Source organism: Miniopterus natalensis, chromosome 1 (genome assembly GCF_054644295.1).
Source record: "Miniopterus natalensis isolate mMinNat1 chromosome 1, mMinNat1.hap1, whole genome shotgun sequence".
NCBI classification, from domain to species: domain Eukaryota; kingdom Metazoa; phylum Chordata; class Mammalia; order Chiroptera; family Miniopteridae; genus Miniopterus; species Miniopterus natalensis.
Window position 1 is genome coordinate 163365776 of NC_142081.1, and position 7523 is coordinate 163373298.

Sequence of the window (7523 nt, forward strand, 5' to 3'; positions counted from 1 at the left end):
ATACCCCAAAAATGAGCTTAAGTGTTTTTCAAACATTACACATGGACACAAGAACATTAAGTAGTTTATTCACATATTAATGTTACTTTGCAAATACTCAGAATATTTTAACTTTATTTTGGTGTAAAATTCTATAGTTTTATCTCTTACTATAGAAACTATTCAATAGTTAGAATTGTGTAAAATGATTCATCCTTCCCTTTCATTTTGGGAGACCACCAATGCTCCTTGGTTTTACTGTACATCCAGCTTCAGAATCATTTCTTCCTAACGACATGGCAAGTCATTTGCTTTCATCCAGTTTAAGTTAATTTACCATCAAAATGTATGTGGATTGAGAAATATAACAACAGCTAATTGCTTCCTATTATAAAACTGAGCTATTTATGAAAGACTTCGGTTTCAGTAGTGAATTCTCTTTACCTCACAGCCCCTTAAAAAAATTCACCTGGCTGCTTTCACTCTCCTTTGGGCCTTTGATAATGGATATATGGTCCCAATTGTAGGTTTGATAATGTAGAACCCATACTCTAGAGGGGCACTTATAATGTCCAAAGATTGAGCACCTGAATTAATCTGAAATATAATTATATTACTTATAAAATTGTAGGACACACATACTTCTGTAAGCAAGGATTTAGGTTTTTTTTCTTAAGCTTCCTTCTCCTAGGCCTTTGCACCCTACACTCCCCTTGATCCCAGACTGAAGCAATTAAGGAGGTGGCGCAGCTGTGAACAAGGAGTGAAGATATCACCTTATGGAGACATCCCCAGGCACCAAGATCAAAAGAATGACTTCCAGGGCTGCAGTAGCTGCATTCCATTCCCAGTGCCAGTTTGCCCCATATAACCCCATCCCTCAGGCCACTCCACAAGACAGGTTTTGGGTGCTCTTATGCTCCCTGTCTTCGGGTTGGCGGCCTTCTCAATAACACCTTATATGACTCAACCCTGCCTCCACTGAATTGGATCCATAGACAGGCAGTCCGAACCCCATCCGGGTTTCCCGGTTACCTAGTCCCGAGGTAAGCCCTTTGGGGAGTGCCAAAGGACTCGGGGGTGGTTGCTGGACTTGGGAGACTTCGTGCAAGCACCTGTAGAAAGTCCCCAGCAGCTGCTGAGTTATTTAAGGCGGGGACTTTCCTTCAGGGCTGGTTTCCAAGTCACCTTCGCTGTCAGTTGGGTCTGCGTTCTGTTCGCGCGCCTGTTCCCATCTGATCTGTAAGTCCCGGGCATTGTAAGCCAGGAGTGGCACATTTAAGGTACCTTCTGTTTCTGTTGTTTGTGGGTGTTGTATAACTCAAAAAGCATGGGAAATGCACTGGCAACCCCACCTGGCAGCCCGCTGGGCCGCATTCTGGTGGACTTGTACTTTTGTACACTGTAAGGAGAGACATCTGTTGTCTGTAGTCCCCTATCTGGGGTGAGCTTGGCCAGTTCCTGGTTGCAAGTGGCCTCTTTTGGTCCTTGCCTGGTCTCCACACCTACACCTGATCAGCTTAGGGTCTAGACATAGCCCTGTGTGGCGCAGGGCATTCGGTCTGTTATTCTGTCTAGCTGTGCTGTTCTGTCTAGTTGTCAGTAGGCCGCAAGTGGTTGTCTGTTGTATGTCTGCCTGTCGTGAGCATTTGTAAATATTATATATTAGGGTAGTTTTGCCTTGTGTAACCTTGCCTGTAATCTTGCTTAGAATTTGTTTAAAGAGGGGATCATATCCCACTTTGCTGGAGTCCCCAGCTGCTTGTGGTAGGCTGAACCCAGGGCGGAGGGGATCGCAGGAACTTGCTGCCCTGCTCTCCTCTCAAGGCCATCAGTGGCTTGAAATGCTTAATTAGTGAGAGTTTTGTCTGTCTGTCTGCAATGTGACTTTGGTTGTAGATATTCTTTGCTTGCTTTTGTCTTTTTAGGGACTTAGTCTGCTCTTAGCCATTTGTGAGCACTGGGAATCCTGTCTGCTGTCTGGGCTTTGTACTGCTTAGAATGAAGGTCTTTTGCTGCACTGGGTTCGTGTGAGATAAAGATGCTAAGGCTACTGTCCCAGTCCCAGTCCCTCCTTTTGAGAGCACTCACTCATTTACTTTAGTTTTGTTTCTGTTTTAAAATAGGATAAGATCTCTTCTTATGTACCAGATGTCACAGTATTATATTCTACTCAGAAAGGAAAATATGGGGAAAAAATCTTTTTAAACCCCCTAAGTTTTCTCCCAGAATAGCGAGAGTTGTCGAAATGCCCCCTGGAAGGGGGCCACACCCACTCTATAAAGTAGAAGAAGAGAGAAAAAAGTATTTTCACCTAAAGGCCACCCCAGGCCAAGGAGTTACAAAATGTGCCAAGAAAATGCCCTGGGAAATAATAATCAGCTTTAAAATCTCAAGGTTGTTGAGACATAATAAATTAGATATAACTGAAATGAAGGGCCTTTATAAGGCTTTTCAGTAATAATTATATATATATATACAGTTTTCCAAAGTCCTTGGTAACTTAGGACTGGAGTTTTGCTGGGTTAAATAATAAAAATTATTAAATATCTAGGTATTTTGAAATAACAGGATACTGAAATGTTAATCTGAGTTGCCTACTTTTGGCTTCTTATTACAGAGAATCTAGAGAATGGATTTGAATCTGTTAATGAACATGTCTTGCATTTTATTTGAAATACATCTTTTTAAAAAAAGTGAATATATTGCTAACCTGAGGAATGTTAATTAATTACATGTCACCTAAAAATTAAGGTTCTTGAGTTAAGAATTCTAACTAATTAGAAAGAAATTGTATAATTTTGGTAAAAGAAGGCATGAGGCGTGGAGATGCATTTTGAAGGGAAAAAGAACGTGAGTTTCTCTAAAGCTGGTTATTTCTGAATAAGTAAGAAGGTTTGTGAAAGCTGTAGAAGGGTTATAAAGAGAAATCTTAAAAGGAAATTATAGGTAATCTGAATAATAAATTTAATTAGATAAATGAATCTAAAGTGAACTAATACAGAATTCATTCAGTCCTTTCCATCCTGTTAAAAGGGAAAAAGTCTTTCCTGCATTTGCCTAGGATGCAAAAGTTTTATAAATTATGAAAATGGTTATATATTATGTTATATTAATCAGGTACTTGATTACTTTAAAAAAAAAAAAAAAAGCCATCTTCTTAATCATGGGAACTGAAGTTTTGCTAGCCTATGTTTGTATTTAATATCTCTTGTCACTTTGAATAAATAAATACTCTAATACTGTTTCATAACAATAATGACATATGATCTTTTAGTCAAATAAGTTTGACAACCTTCCCAGGGTTTGAATTTTAAGAAACTTTTTCTTAACCCAGAATTGGCTTTAGTTCACACCAGTAGGCCCTGGAATGCCTTAAGGACTTTGTTTTCTCTCCTTATGAAAAAAAGCTTATTCTTAAGGTACATAGGAAGCTTTGTCAAGTAAAGAAATAATAAATAAATAAATATATATATATATATATATATATATATGTTATTGAAATAGATATAAAATCTCCAGGAGTCTATAAATTCTAACATACTTTCATTTATAACTCTAATTGTTATTCTGGAATATTGTGTTTTGCAGAAAGGATAGGATTCCATGTCAACTGCATTATAATCAAATCCATAACTGTGTCATTTTAAATTTCTTCTTGTTATATAGAGACAGTCACTGTTTTGTTGTAATGCATTTGCAGAAATGTCACATCTTCTGAGGGATCCATGGAAAGGACTCTGACTTATTTTAAATTACACTCTCTGAGGATAAATTTTCAGATCATCCCCTTTTTAACTGGATGAGAATTATTAGAGCTCTATAGAGTATCTGGATTTATAGAAGTACTGGCAAGAAAAATCAGGAGAAACAAAAATTGGTTATGGGACTGAATGAACTGAAAATAATGATAGTTTTTCTAACTTTTGTTAAAAGTATTGCTGATTTCTAATATTTCTGTTTTTCAGACATAAGGAAACTTGTTTCTTAAAGCAATTAGGTAAATTATATTTTTCTCCCTACCTGATCCCTCCAGAACTTGGTGATTATTAATGAGTGAATTGTGGCAATACGTTTTTAGGGGGAAAATTGTTTCAATAGGGAAATATTAGAACTGAATTTTTTTTGGTTTGGTTTGGTTTTTCCTTCCACCAGACCATTTGTCATAGTTCTTGTTGTTCTAGCTTTGCCCCAATAATACTAAAATTTATAACAGTTTGTCTCCACCAGGTTGCAAGCCCTACTCGTACTGAGGGGAAACCACCTCTAGATACCACTGCCACCTCCGTTTGTGCCCAGGCCTCACTGTCCCTCTGAGAGAGAGCAAGGATCTCTTGGCTCTGAAGGAAAACATCACCCCCTTTCAGCAGGAAATACCTATAACACGAGACTCTGTGCCCCTCTTCCCTAAAATAATTCAGAGCCAAGATCTTTGGGGGGGATGTAGTAGGCAGTCAGACATGAGCAGAGCAAGGACAAGGGGCCAGGTACAGAAGGTCACCAAGGTGGAAAGCCCCAGGTGCCTAGCAAGGAACAGCTGTAGGGTAGGGTGGGACCTCCCCACCAGGATGGCCTGTCTTATACTTGGTCATGCGGTTTGGACTCCTGGACTCCCTGACCTTTCCTCAGTAGAGATAACATCTAGGCCTCAGGCAAGGTTGAGAGCTAAAACTGTCAGGACGCTCATCTGCATTGGGACCAGATGCTATCAATTGCCCTGTTGTTGAAAGGGATCGTACTATGTTTTCTATTAAAGTAGCAGGGGGTTCCATAGGAGGGTGTATATAATTTACAGGATGTCCAGGAAACTGTTTTTCTTTGAAAAATCAGCAGCAATTGAACTGTTCAAAAGAAAATTCCTCTATATCTTATGGAAATGGGCATGTTTGCCTTCCCCCGGGTTGGTTCCTGCTCTGTGGTTTAACAGCATATTCTTATGTACCTATGAATAGTGCCGGAGGCCTTGCACAATTGGACGCTTGACTGTAATATTGCCACAGAAGCCTCATCCTCAGTGAGTGTGCCCTGAGCTCATTTGAGATGAAAACTGCAATGCTGAAGTACATCTGTTTAGCCAGGCTGAATATATCTCTATGGCTATATTTGTCACCCCAGTGATGGTAGGATTATCCAATGCTGAAGTAACTAATTTGGCTTGTGCTATGGTAAAAGCTCTGAATTCTACCTGCCAAGCTATAGCAGCTATAGGTCAGGAACTAGGGGAAGTAAGAGAAGCCATCCTAGAAAATCAAGCTGCCATTGATCACTTATTACTCAGACACAACCCGGGGTGTGAGGATTTTAAGGGTATGTGCTGTTTCAATCTAACTGATAACTCTGAACTCATACAGCGTAAGTTACAGAGAGTCCAAGATACTCGTTCCCATGTTAAACAAAGGGAAGTCTTCTTTACTAAGGAATTTGTTGCTTTTACTTCTTGGCTACCCAGCTGGGCTGGCATAAAGGGAGCCTTCTTCATTTTTTGTTCTTTATTATGATTTGTCTAATACTTCTTATTGCTCTCTTTTCTAGAGCATGTCAGTTCATAAGACCTAGAAGAGGTAATTGCGTGCAGCAAAAGCAAAGATTTTAGCATTGCAGCAAAATAATAAATTTAAGAATAAGATTTAGTATAGTGTAAGGTTGATAGATATCAACTAATTTACCTAATCAGAGGGGGAAGGGAGAGGGGCACTAATAATGTCCAAAGATTGAGCACCTGAATTAATCTGAAATATAATTATATTACTTATAAAATTGTAGGACACACATACTTCTGTAAGCAAGGATTTAGGTTTTTTTTCTTAAGCTTCCTTCTCCTAAGCCTTTGCACCCTACACTCCCCTTGATCCCAGACTGAAGCAATTAAGGAGGTGGCGCAGCTGTGAACAAGGAGTGAAGATATCACCTTATGGAGACATCCCCAGGCACCAAGATCAAAAGAATGACTTCCAGGGCTGCAGTAGCTGCATTCCATTCCCAGTGCCAGTTTGCCCCATATAACCCCATCCCTCAGGCCACTCCACAAGACAGGTTTTGGGTGCTCTTATGCTCCCTGTCTTCGGGTTGGCGGCCTTCTCAATAACACCTTATATGACTCAACCCTGCCTCCACTGAATTGGATACAAAGACAGGCAGCCTCGAGCCCCACCGGGGTTTCCCAGTAACAAAGGGACTTACTGAATTTTCATTCCTCCAAATGTACAGTGTACATATATGTACCCACTTCTTGCAAAACAAGGCACAGCATCACTTAGCCACTTTCAGACACTGAACAATTCAATGTGTTTAATGAAGGCAGTTTGAAATGATGATTATTATTCCATATAACCAAATGAGATCAGGGTATCTCATTCCTTCTCTCTTTCCTCAGAAACCTGTTGTTTCATCCCTCACATTAACCTAATATTAAAACATTACATCCTCTGGCATGACTATGGATATACATATACAATCATCTCTTTCTTTAAACCTAGGCACACTATGACTGACCATTATTAATAGCAATGCAAAGAATACAAAAATCATGAAAATGTTATGGAAATAGGAAAATCAAATCACAAGGATTCTCAAGGCCCTCCTAAACATACACACCAGGATGGAAGTGGTCCAGGTGAGAAATCATTCCTGTCTTTATTGGTCAAGAAGACCATCATCAGAGTCTCACAATAAACACTGTACGTCCTAAGGCATGAATTCATTTTAAAAACAAATGAAAACTTCAGTGCTGGGGAAATTTTAGGAAACATTTATCACTCAGTTTCCAGAGAACTCGTGTACATATTTGAAATAATTTTTAAAAAGCAGAAGTAACATATTGCCACTGTGGATAATGATGTTAAATCATGCCTATAAGCTTAATTTTCCTCAAACCCACCCTGTAACGCATATAACTGATAAAAGTTGGTAATCATTGTATAGTGAAAGATCTTACAAATCACAAACAAAAAAGACAAACATTCCAAGAAGCAAATACGAACAGGAAATTCACGTACATAAAAATGGCCACTAACAAAGGCACTGCTTTTAGGTCCATGTAAACTGAGTCAATAAATTGTCACACAGAGAGTATTTATCAAGCGTAAGAATCTATGGAGGAAGTCCTCGCCTCTGGTGCTGAAGCTCCTCGCAGGGAGGAGGAGCGGGGTCCCCGCAGCGGGTGCGCCTGGGGCTGGTCTCCCACCGCCCGCAGGCGCCAGGGGAGGTCTGGCCCGGGCTGCAGCCGCGCCCCCGCGCCGGGCGCCCCACAGCGGCCCCTGGCGGCCCGCCCGCCCGCTGCTCCCCGCCGGCCGCCGCCCGCAGGCGCCAGGGGAGGTCTGGCCGGGGCTGCAGCCGCGCCCCCGCGCCGGGCGCCCCACAGCGGCCCCTGGCGGCCCGCCCGCCCGCTGCTCCCCGCCGGCCGCCGCCCGCAGGCGCCAGGGGAGGTCTGGCCCGGGCTGCAGCCGCGCCCCCGCGCCGGGCGCCCCACAGCGGCCCCTGGCGGCCCGCCCGCCCGCTGCTCCCCGCCGCCCGCAGTCCGTGCGGCGCCTCGGCCGCCGACTGCC